The 13,012-nt window shown below is 45.3% G+C and overlaps 1 long non-coding RNA gene across 1 annotated transcript; it reads right to left on the reverse strand.

The window, feature by feature from the left end:
* Nucleotides 1-6,860: 6,860 nt before the first annotated feature.
* LOC307201138 lies at nt 6,861-9,517 on the reverse strand. Its single transcript, XR_013832577.1, has 3 exons — nt 8,881-9,517; nt 8,316-8,519; nt 6,861-7,663 (listed from the first exon to the last, which is right to left on the reverse strand). It is a non-coding gene; the product is annotated as an uncharacterized lncRNA (long non-coding RNA).
* Nucleotides 9,518-13,012: the final 3,495 nt, after the last annotated feature.

A 13,012-nucleotide genomic window follows, 5' to 3' on the forward strand; every position in this document is an offset into this window, starting at 1 on the left:
GGAGGATGCAGCTACCAAATCTCTTGTCAGATGCCCTACTGACCTGCACTTTCCAATGAATGAAAAGTCCACTACCTCCTGAGCCAGGCAGTTCCACTGTTGAACATCTCTTGCTATTAGAAAGCTTCTCTTGCTGCTTAGTCTAAACCATGGGTAGGCAAACTAAGGCCCAGGGGCCAGATCCGGCCCAATCGCCTTCTAAATCCGGCCCATGGACAGTCCGGGAATCAGTGTGTTTTTACATGCATAGAATGTGTCCTTTTATTTAAAATGCATCTCTGGGTTATTTGTGGGCCATAGGAATTCGTTCATTTTTTCCCTTCAAAATATAGTCCCACAAGGTCTGAGGGACAGTGGTGCTGAAAAAGTTTGCTGACCCCTGGTCTAAAGCTTTCCTGTCATTTCTACCCATTGCCCCCTGGAGCAGCAGAAAGCAAGTCTGCACAGTTGATGAGAGTGTGGTGCTGATAACACCAAGGTCGCAGGTTCGATCCCCATCATGGACAGCTGCATGTTCGTGCATTACAAGGGTTCAGACTAGATCAGAGGTTTTCAACTTTTTTGAGTCCATGGCTCCCTTAACCAACTACCGTATTTTTTGCTCTATAAGACTCACTTTTCCCTCCTAAAAAGTAAGGGGAAATGTGTGTGCATCTTATGGAGCGAATGCAGGCTGCGCAGCTATCACAGAAGCCAGAACAGCAAGAGGGATTGCTGCTTTCACTGCGCAGCGATCCCTCTTGCTGTTCTGGCTTCTGAGATTCAGAATATTTTTTTTCTTGTTTTCCTCCTCCAAAAACTAGGTGCGTCTTGTGCTCTGGTGCGTCTTATAGAGCGAAAAATACGGTACATTCTTTCTGTGGCACTCCTGTGGGGCTCAGGAGCCCAGTTATGCCAGCCCTTGCCTGCAGAGCTGGCAGCCTCTTACTCTTTTTTGAACACCCTCCCTTGTGAAGTGTTCCCTCTGCCTCCTCCCCTCTCCTTGGGAGTCCTCTGGGCAGCCGCTGCCATCCATGGTCTTTGAGCTGCCCCCACCCCAAAGAGAGGAGCCTTCCAGAGGCACCATTCACCTGGGGCGCTTCTTTTTGCAGGGTTTGTATCAGGATGAACAAAATCTTGAACATGTTGAAAAGCAGTGGGATTTTAAGATTTGTGGTAAACGTGGGTCGTCAAGTAGATTTCTGCCTTTACGGGAGCAGGGGACTATTGTAAGCCTCATTGCCTCCATCTGTAAAATAAGAACAATAGCTGCCAACTTCACAGGATTGTTGTGGTAGGGGAGGCAATCAATACACTCCTGCCCTGCAAGTTAATTGATGGGCGTGAAAGGGTCGTGGTGCAACTTGTATGGTGGGACTGAGGCATATGCACACAACAGCTGCCTCCCCGGCCTTCCCCCTTCCCCAGATTGTCCCCAGTTTCCAGGCCAATTGGTACTGTGCTGCCATTTGCACACATCTCCCCAAATCCCTGCCTCTGTCCCTGAGCTTCTGGGTTCCCGACATATGGAGTTGATTTGAGATAGGCAGGGCTGACTCAAGACATTGCGGCACCTGAGGCGAACCACGAAACAGTGCCTCACCCACCTGCCAGGGAAGAAGGGGCGACTGAAGTCCTACATCAAGAACGGGGGGGGGGGGGGGGGAGGAATGAAGATCTACATCAGGAACAAAGGGGGAGTGACTGACTGCTTTGGGAACAAGGTGGAAGTGCGGTGACGGTGGCACAAGAGGGCAGCACATTCCTTGGATTTTCTGTCAGCAGACTGGTACATGTTGATATAGGAATGTATTAGATAAAATGTAAAGAAATATACAATAATAAGAGTACATTCATTTGTAAAAAAGGAATATACAACGAGATAGACAGGAAGTCCAATGTGTTGGTGCATACATGATTTTGGAATAGTTTTTTGTCCTTTTTTTTTAGGTATACAGTGGTACCTCAGGTTAAGTATTTAATTTGTTCCGGAGGTCTGTTCTTAACCTGAAACTGTTCTTAACCTGAAGCACCACTTTAGCTAATGGGGCCTCCTGCTGCTGCCGCACCGCCGGAGCCTGATTTCTGTTCTTATCCTGAAGCAAAGTTCTTAACCTGAAGCACTATTTCTGGGTTAGCAGAGTGTGTAATCTGAAGCGTATGTAACCTGAAGTGTATGTAACCTGAGGTACCACTGTATTAACTTTGTATACATGCTGAAAATTATATTAGAATAAGCCTTGTGATGTAATATGATAATGTTTACCGATGTAACATAAGAATGTTAATAAATAAATAAAACTCCAAAACACACACACAAAAGATTATGTGTAGCAGTGCAGCAGTGCTTTACCTGTCCCCAACCCCAATATCTTATTGAAATTGGCATCCCTGCACTCAGCTATATATCTCACTGGGTGACCTTGAGCCTGTCACTGCCTCTCAGCCTAGCCTACCTCACAGGGTTGTTGTGGGGATCAGATGACAAGGGAGAGAACCATGTATGCCAACTTGAGCTCCTTCGAGAAAAAGCTGGGATGGCTGTGCCATCCATCCAGCCATTAATAATATCTCCAATCTACTTCAAATCTCCCAGAGATCCATCAATAGATCAGGATCTCCCTTCTCATTCTTCATCACATGAAGGGGTATGCAAAAAGTTTCATATCCTGGAACTTTATATAAGCGATTCCCAATTGCAGGATATTATAAAAGCATGCCTCCTGTCAGAGGGATAAGGGATGAGGTAGAGAGAAAGTCCCAGAAGTTTTGAACTTAAAAATAAATAAGAAGTTGCTGGACAGTTTTATTCATCATGATGTGGCTGGATGTCAGACTCAGCTTCAAAATGCTGTCGGGGCTGGATTTGGGAAGTTTCAACATGAGGGAAGTTTCAGATGCGTGTAAAATGTATCTCCTTTTTTGAAAGAGTTCACCTTGAGGCAAGCAGCTGCATCTTGCCAAAGAAGATGGTGCTATTTTTAATACCCTCCAGTTCAGAGTTCTGCACAAAGTACACATGCGGTCAATTTCAGTATCATAAAAAATAACATTGCATCTTCCATGTTCTCCCCCCCCCCCCAATTTCATCCCTTCAAACTGTGTCTACATTCTCTTGCGTTAATTAAAATGGCTAAATGCAGGGCGTTTTTCTAAACTATTTTCTGCTAAGATATTCCAAAGGAACAGCTGCTCTGTGTCTGGAACTTGCCCAGAGCAGGTAGGTTAAACCAGTGTGGTTTGCAGTGACAATGCTTTCCAGGGAACCTCATCCCCAGGTTCATTAAAAACACCCAGATAATTTTTCTGGGAATTCCCAATGACTTGGACTTGGTTTCTGTAGGACGCAAGGGCACTCTGGAAATAAAATTAATAATTATGGGAATCATAGGAAGTTGGGAAAACTTGTATCTGGAATATTTTCAGAGGGTGAGGGTGGGTGGCTCATAACACCCAAATGCTCTTCCGTACCAGACCTCCCCAAAAACAAATGAAACCCCTTTCCCATGGAAAACTTCACATGGGGGGAAATACAGCATAGCCTTATCTCTGACATGATCGTTGTCTGAAGAGGTATGGCTCAGTCACAGGTTGACAACCTCAGATCAGAAGGAAGCCAGGAAACAATCCCTTGGTTAGTTAACTCTGCTTTTAGAACAGGGTTGGGATTTATTTATTTTTTTCAGTTCTAGGGTCACTTTCCTCCATTGGAAACCTGTTGGGTTTTGTATGTTTAAAACAGAAGGCAGGCGAAAAGGAGAATTAACTTTTTTGGGGAAACGGATTCTCATTTCCTATGTGTCAGAATGCAACATCCCCATATAAGGCAGATCTGTATGTCCTTGTTTACTTTCTTATGATTTTATTGTTTGTTTTTTATTTATTTTTAAAAGGCATTCAAGCTTGGCAGCCTTTTAGGGGCTACATGCCCCTGGTGGGCAGGGCTGTAAGGAAAAGTGGGTGGAGCAATGGGTGTGATGCATACCCCCGTATGGTAGGCTCCATTGCACCCTTGCAAAAGTGAGAAAGTTTCTACACTTCCGTCAAGGCAAGCAAGAGGCATTCTAGCTAGGCAAATGCAGACAGAGAGGCCTGGAGGGCTGCGTTCAGTCTCTCCCCACCCGGAGCCTGAGGTTTCCTTCTCCTAGGAGGGCATTTTCTTGTTATGAAACCTTGAAGATTTAGGCTGTAGCTCTGTAAACACTTAACACGGAATTTGGTGCCATTGGATCCAATGGAAGCTTTGCATGGATATCAAAGTCTGGTGTTAGGAAGTCGTGCATTTTGCTTGAAGAGAAGGAAAAGGGAATTGCTGGGAGGAAAATACGCATCTTCAGCCCGTACATGAAAGCTCCATTGAGCTATGTCATTTCAGTTCAAAGGAGACTGTGCCAAAGCGATGAGACTTAAAGTGCATGGGGTGGGGGGAAAGGTAAAGGTAAAGGGCCCCTGGATGGTTAAGTCCAGTCAAAGGCGACTATAGGGTTGCAGCGCTCATCTCGCTTTCAGGCTGAGGGAGCCGGTGTTTGTCCACAGACAGCTTTCTGGGTCATGTGGCCAGCATGACTAAACCGCTACTGGCACACAGAGGACTGTGACGAGTGCCAGAGCGCATGGAAACGGCGTTTACCTTCCCGCCGCAGCGGTGCCTATTTATCTATTTGCACTGGTGTGCTTTCGAACTGCTAGGTTGGCAGGAGCTGGGACAGAGCAACAAGAGCTCACCCCGTCACAGGGATTCGAACCGCCGACCCTCTGATCGGCAAGCCCAAGAGGCTCAGTGGTTTAGACCACAGCACCACCTGCCTCCCGCATACAGGGGGGAAAGGTAAGTTCAGCTGAAATGGAAACACTTGCCCAAGCTTTAAAAATTAACATAAAAACCCTGTTTAGAGAAAGCTTTGAAATGCACCCCCTCCTTCTCTCTATGGTAGTTTGAAAGCTTTGCCAAGTGTCCTTTTTAATATCAAATTCAGTTCTGCAGGCACTTTCAGAATGAATTGCAGTCCTTTTCAGTATCCACAATGCAATCCTGTACTATTGAGTTCAAGGATATTCATTCCCAGGTGAGTAAAGGATTGTGGCCTTGAGACTTTTGCATTCGTTACAATGTTACGTATGTGTGTTTTTATGTTGTAAACCACTGCTATCTTCCTATGAAGGGTGGCAAGAAAAACTTAACAACAACAACAACATTAATCATAAATGAGTTTGGCAATCAAGACACTCTGGCACTCTGTTCTCTGAATGCTTAATATAGGAGCAAGAGTTTCAGATATAATTGCTTCATGCGTGTGAATGAGATTTGCTCCTCAGAGAATATGTGTGTAAGGTTGCTCTGCAAAACCTTTTTATTTTTATCTTAGCTCAACCAAATGAGAGCTCTCTTCTCTGGGCTGTTGCACCCCACAACACAATTCATTACTAGAATTGTAATGTGTTTGCTACAGTGAGTATCCAAACATGTAATGAGTCTGGATGATATTAATATGCCAAGACAATATGGGTGAATTGTCCAAAGACCCAAGACGACCGGCGGCTGGTGAATTGCTGCTATAGAGCCATCAAATTACATGGCACCTTGCAAAGTAATATAAAGCACCCACCCCTCAAAAAAGCTGGAGATTTAGGTGAGAGCCCTGCCCCAAGGAGCTTACAACCCGCAGTTTGATAGTGGGTAAGGGAGGAAGAGAGAGGCAGGAGTTATGAGATGAATAGCAGTTCACACATATTCAGGCTTTGTCTGAGGTGGGGGTGATGATTAAGTGGTGAAGCCACAGGTTTCACACACCACTGTGGACATTGACAGTCTCCTAAATGTGTTGCAGGTGTCCCCCCCACCCCCACCCACAGAGAGAGGAACCTACATTGCAAAATCCACAATCACAAAATTCGGTCAGTATTAAAATGTGAATATCAGCATTCAGCCCTCCTTAACGGTAAAATGGAAGTCTTGCGGTGTCTATCCAAAATGGGTTGAATGCTGACATCAACGTGAAATATATAAAATCAGGTTTAATGGCCTCGTTATTTGTCCAGATGTTGCTGAATGCATTCTGCACCTGGAAAAGGAATTCCAGAAGGTGGATCCCTTAGATTTGTTGTGTATTGAGTCAAAGGATTTTATATCTATATTATTATTGTCTGTATTTGCATTAGGGTAAAACCTCAGGCACTCCCAAGTGTACATGCTAGGGACAAAATAGCATATGGGTGAACTACAACCACCACCTTTCTTCCATTTCACAAACAATTGGCTGTATACTCGAGAAACTTTTCTGTATAGATCCCCTGAAGGGAATAAAAGGGGGGCGGCTTAATTGTGTCCATGTAGCTCAGCTTCTTTCCATAACCAAATCGAATTCCATAACTAACATAAATACTTCTACCATATATATAAAATCCAGCCATGTTCATTAAATTCTGTGGGATTCCCCTCCCCCATTTTTCCCAATAGGATTTTATTTTTATCTTCATTCATTTCTGTATTTTCCTCTAGTTCCCAACAGAAATAGCTTTATTCTGCCTTCCCCTCCCCAAATGATAGCAACCCGCCTTTAAAAAGAATGAGTTTGTACATTCCCAAGGAAAAACATTCATGCATCAGTCTTCAAGACAGGGGGAAAAATTGTACCATTTTTCTGCCTCCCTTTGACATTTTCCATATTACACAGTGATTTGTTTCTCTGCTTAAAAAAAAAAAAGCTTTGCCTCAGCTTCTTATAGAAAGAAACATTTATTTTTGCAAGAGAAGGCTTGCAGATTATGAAGAATGATAAAAACAGACCTTTTTCTTTGCAACTCTTTTTTTTCAGGTGAAAATTGTATTTTAAGGTTTCTGTGTATAAACTCAGACAGATGAGAATGCAAAGGTTCAGGTGAAACGTCTAAGGCATTTTATTCCATTGAAATCATCAATTTTATTTTAACAAGTTATCTTTGTTCCATAACTTGAATTACAACAGAATCCTAAAAGTGTCCTGATCACTCTCCACTACCTGGGTTGCATTCACAAGAGACACGTTAGATCGCCTTGGGGCTCTTTGTTTTCATATTTCCCATGTCTGTACGTAAAATGAAAAACTTATATAGATTAGAAAATACATTCACTTCAGAGGTAGTGTTTGTCGACTTTGTATACTGAGTCCAGATGAAAATGTATTCCTCCCCCCCAACACCCTGTTAATTTTCTTATTGAACCTTGGGCCCAGTCTGCTAGAGAGTTCTCCTGAGCAGGCACACTCCTGCACACAACTCCCATTCATTTCAGTTCAGCTTTTGCAGCAGAACTTCCAGATGGATGGTGCCTTTTTATTATTTCCATCATGAAAATTTAGATCCGTACACAGATGTGTCTCTGCAAGTGCTTTCACACAGACCTTGCTTCTTAATTTGATGAACACATGGAACTTGCTGACCCAGATGTTTGCATCACTTGTGAAAACGCCCTTCCATCTTCGTCCAGGATTCTTGACTGCCTGCATCTGGTTGGGTGGGAAGACAGTTTAGAAGTTTTCTAAACCATATGTTCAATTGTCATAAGGGAATATTCCTTTCATCACAACGGTATTCTCTCCCATCCACCACTCCCAATTTCTTATATTCAGAATGTACTTTGTTGCTGTATCCCCTCCAGTTAACTGAGGCTTTCTGCCTTGGTTTCTTTTTAGGTGCTTGTGTGCATCTGAAAAGGTAACAAATGTTTTATTAAAATATGTTCTAAATGGAGAAATAAACATGCCTTAATAGAAGTAAGTTCCACTGGATTTAACAGGACTTTTCTTAATAAGTGCTCTGAGAATGGCAGTCTAAATGCATCAAGCAATTTAGAATACAAACAAATAGTGCAACATTTAGTAAATTGGTTTTCCAGAATTCAGGACATTGCTATCATTGTTGAACTGATGAGTTTTGTATGTTTTAACAGAAGTCAGCCAAAGGGAGAATATTTTTTTTTTGGGGGGGGGGAGTGATTCTTGTTTCCTATGCATCATAATGCAGCATTCCCATATAAGGCAGATCTGTATGTCCTTGTTTACTTTCTTTTGATTTTATAGTTGTGGTTTTTTAAAAAAAAAACAGAAACAAAAAGAAAGTGTACTGTTTGGCATCTGCAGAATTGAAACTATCCTCAAAGTGCCAACACATTTTTAAAGACTAATGTTGTAAAATGCAAAGCCTCCCTTATCTCTTTGAGGGCGGATATACCGTATTTTAAATCAGCCCCTGAAATAAATTTGTGCAGAAGAATTACAATCGGTACAATTAAAGTCCAGTTTTGATTTAGGGATTTAATTGTTTCTAAGCACTACATCTCCTTCCCATTTAGAATGTACCTTTTAAAATAAAATGGCGGGGGGAGAATATTGCAAGATATTGTTGAGAATTCTCTTTAAAGTTTTGAAATGGTGGTGGGAAGAGAATGGGTGTATTTTCTGGGCAGAATTTCATCTTGTCCCACTCTGCTTAGGGTATGGCTTCCTCCTCTTTCTTTCTTTCTTTCTTTCTTTCTTTCTTTCTTTCCTCAGTATTTCTCATGCCTGTTTTGATTGACAAGGTTGTTATTAGCTTGAATGGATTCCCCCATTTCTCTGTCTTCTTTAAGTCCCGATTTGGAATCGGAGTGTGATCTGTTGCCTATTGACCCGGGGATGGCTATACACTGACCCCCACTGCCTCCACAGCGACCCTTTGACCCCTAGAGCACTCGAGGCCAGCTTAGCTGAGCTCAGATGTGCGATGGGAGACTTTATGGAGTTTGGGGAAGTGAAGGGAGGGAGGAGAAACTATACAGAGCAGGAGGTGGGGTTTGGGAAAGGCAGGATAAGGAAGCGAGATTTTCACCAATATATGCACGTGCCCATTGGAAATGTTTCAGATCGACTCTGCACAGCACAGTACCTGGTTATCAGCTGCTGGGCTTTGGGAAGGAAACATCTCTTGGGAGTTATGTGATTGACGCTGCACAGCACAGTTCCAAGTATACTGTGGGACAAGCTGGGAAGGATTCAGCAGAGAGCTACTAGGTGACTCAAGGATCCAGAAGTCAAAAGTGCGAAGAGGACGGGCTTCCCAGTGTAGATCTTTATTCCCTCTGGTACAGCTGACTGTACAGCTGATTTAATTACCTGAAAAGACTGCCCTCCATGCCATGCGAGTGCTTGCCAGCCTGGTGCTATGCGGAATTGGAGAACAACTGATGGTGTCAATCTAACATCCAACGTAACTTGAACTCTTATTATTTCCATGAGCTAGAGGAGATTATATACACAGACAAATTATCATTAAGGGATTGGTGTCACTGGACAGAATCACTACGTGATCTGAAAGCAACCAAATCATCTAAATGCTCTCCCCTGTTTCCCCTACTAAAAACGGTTCATTTTAGAATCCAGGTACCGGCCGAATCTCCAGCCAGCCTCACTAAGATTCACTTTTACAGAGTGTCGTTTTCAAGCTACGCTCTTCCCCATCCTAGACAGACAATACCGCAGGGTACCATACAAACACAGATTCTGTATATGTGGGCAACGCAGGTGGAAGATGTTGTGACGTGGGGTTTGTGATTTCAGCTCTCTTGACATAATATGCTGGAGACAGTTCTCTAGTAACACTTCTTTATTAAAGCAACAAGACTGAGACCTGAGGAGGGGAGAGCTACATTTATAGGGACAGGGAACTAGCTAGAAAGGATACATTTTGGAGGGAACAATATCAGGGAATCACAGTCCTGCCTTTTGGAGGAAACCAATAAGACTGAGGATCCAAATACAGCAGCTTAAATGAACCAATAGTAGCTGTACCCTCTGGAACCAAAAGGCAGTTACTTTACCCTAATGCAAATACAGACAATAATAATATAGATATAAAATCCTTTGACTCAATACACAACACCCCTCCCCCCCTAGTGAGCACAGCAGACGTAATCTCTCAGGTACTGTGGGGTCCTACAACTTCTACTTGATCTCCTGACAACAGGTGTTGCCGGTTCTGGATTGGGTGTCACCTGTGGTAGGGGGGCTGCTATAGGGGTTTCGTCAGGAACAGATGGAGTCCCAGACATCTCAGGGTCCCCTACCTGTACCTCGTCATCCTGAGGACTAGCAGACCCTGGTTCATTTGCTGAAGCCCCTGGTGATTGCACCTCTGGGCCATTTTCACTCTGGTCTTGCAGCTCTGTGTCGTTAGCCAGGGATGAATTATCAGACTCCTCCATGCTGAGCGCCCGGCGCCTCAGCTGATCTATATGTCTCTTCCAAACTTGCCCATTTTCCAAGGTCACATAATAGGACACAGGTCCACTAGTCCGGGTGACCACACCAGCCACCCACCGTGAACCTCGTGAATAGTTCCTCACCCAGACCAGATCTTCAGGGGCGAGATACCTTGTTGTGTCAGTCTCAGCCTGGGGGTTTGCTCTTGAATTACGGTTTGGCATTTTATCCGGGTGGACATAATCCAGCACCGTTACCAATCTTCTACCCAAGAGCAGCTCAGCTGGCGACTTGCCCGTCGCAGTACATGGTGTCGCATGCTGCAAAAATAACATTCGCGCGATGCGAGCTGACCAGTTACCCTCCATTAAGTGCGCAATGGATTCTTTGGCTGTTCTTACCATGCGCTCCGCCTGCCCATTGGAGGATGGGTGAAAGGGCGCGGATGTGACCCCTCTTATGAAGTTATCAGCCAAGAATGCCCTGAATTCTTGGGATACAAAAGCTGCCCCATTATCTGATACAATGGTCTCAGGTAACCCGTGGGTTGCAAACAGCTGCCTCAACACCTTGATTACGGCAGCTGGTGCCATGCTAGGGACCATCGCCACTTCTAACCATTTGGAATATGCATCGACGATAACCAAAAAGACCTTCCCCTGGAATGGCCCAGCAAAATCTAAGTGCAGCCGGCTCCAGGGAGCTCTGGACTGCTCCCACCAGTGAACTGGTGCTCTGGCCACTTCTGGCCGCACCTCTTGGCATGCCTTGCATGTTCGTACCCATTGTTCTATGTTCTGGTCCATTCCAGGCCACCACACATAACATCGGGCTAGCGACTTCATCCTTACCATTCCCGGGTGTCCCATGTGAAGCGTCTCAAGAACCCTGTTCCTCAGTGGTGCTGGGATGATCACCCTATCTCCCCACAGGAGACAACCCTTATGCATGGATAACTCGTGCTGCCTTGTCGCATGAGGCCTGAATTTGTCTTCATGCGGACCACCTGGCCACCCCCTCCCCACCCAAGTGAGCACACGGGAGAGAACAGCATCTTTCCTCGTTTTCTCAGCAATATCAGTAGCCGTTACAGGAGCCCCCGGAAGTGTTTCCAGCATCATTATGTGCTCCGCTGGAGCAGGATCCTCATTGCTCCCGCCAGGAAGGGGCAATCGACTCAGCACATCAGCGTGGCACAACCATTTCCCCGGCACATGGGTCAAGGTGTACTGGAACCCGTTCAGGAATATAGACCAACGCAACATTCTGGGGGAGAGAATTTGTGGCGTTTGTTTGTTCGGGTTGAACAACCCCAACAGTGGTTTGTGGTCCGTTTCAATGGAGAAATGACAACCGTACACATAATCATGGAACTTTTTGATTCCTGCCACAATTGCAAGCGCCTCTTTGTCAATTTGAGCATAGTTGCGCTCCGTGGGCGACAACGTACGGGAATAGAAAGAGATGGGCTTTTCCGACCCATCCGGTTCCCTATGACTCAGCACCGCCCCCAGGCCGTATTGAGAGGCATCACATGCTAGGACCAGCGGCTTCGATTCATCATAATAAGCAAGGACGCTCTTGCTACTCAGCATTCCTCGCAAGGAGTCAAAAGCCTTCTGCTGCTCCTGCCCCCATCGCCACACATTCTTTTTCTGCAACAGTCTATGTAATGGTTCATCTACCGAAGCTTTCTCGGGTAAGAACGAATGATAAAAGTTAATAAGTCCCAGGAATGACTGCAACTCCGTCTTGTTCTGTGGTCGTGGTGCCTCGATGATGGCCTTAACCTTAGCATCTGTGGGGTGGATGCCTGATGCATCAATTTTAAACCCCAAGAATTCCACAGTTGGCACCCCAAAACTGCATTTTTCCTTTTTTAGTTGCAACCCCACCTCCTTGAACTTGAGCAACACGGCACGGACACGCGCAACCAGTTCCTGTGGGTCTTTTCCAGCAATCAAAACGTCATCAAAAAATGGCAAGACCCCCGACAGACCTCTTAACAGGCGTTCCATGAGCCCTTGAAAAATCCCTGGGGCCACACAAACTCCAAATTGTAATCTGTTAACTCTGAACGCCCCTTTATGTGTGACAATAGTCTGTGCTTCCGCTGATTGTGGGGTTACTGGCAGCTGTTGGTAAGCTTGCGCCAGGTCAATTTTGGCGAACACCTTGCCCCCAGCCAGTTTAGCCAACAGATGTGATGCGACTGGAATGGGGTATGAGTTTCCCCTGAGTGCCTTATTGATAGTACATTTGTAATCAGCACAGATCCTGACTTCCCCATTTGCTTTAAGGGGCGTGACGATTGGAGTCTCCCACTTAGCGGAGTCCACGGGTGAGAGAACTCCCTGCTTGACCAATTTCTCCAGCTCTGCTTCGATCTTGGGTTGCAGTGCAAATGGCACTCGCCTTGGTTTGAGTCGGATTGGGGCCACCCCAGGGTCCAATTCGAAGTCAACTGGGGGCCCTTTATAACAACCCAGTTTTCCATTAAAGAGACCAGCAAATTCTTTGCATAATGCCTCGCTCATCTCAGGGCAGGTTTGGATTGAATTAAGCCCTGATATACTCAGTCCCAGGGTAGGGAACCAGTCAGTCCCCAGGAGACTGGGGCGACTGCCCTTCGCAATCACCAGTTTGAGTACCGCCTGTTTGTCCCGGAACTGTACTCGGCACACATTCCCATGACATGGATGCGGCCCGCTGAGTATGACTGCAAAGTTGCCGGGAAGGGCTCCAGGGGGGCAACTTACCCCTGGGAAAGAATGTCCTCACAGTCTGGTCCGACACGATAGTGAATCCAGATCCGGAGT

The sequence above is a fragment of the Podarcis cretensis genome (assembly GCF_951804945.1).
Source record: "Podarcis cretensis genome assembly, chromosome: 13".
NCBI classification, from domain to species: domain Eukaryota; kingdom Metazoa; phylum Chordata; class Lepidosauria; order Squamata; family Lacertidae; genus Podarcis; species Podarcis cretensis.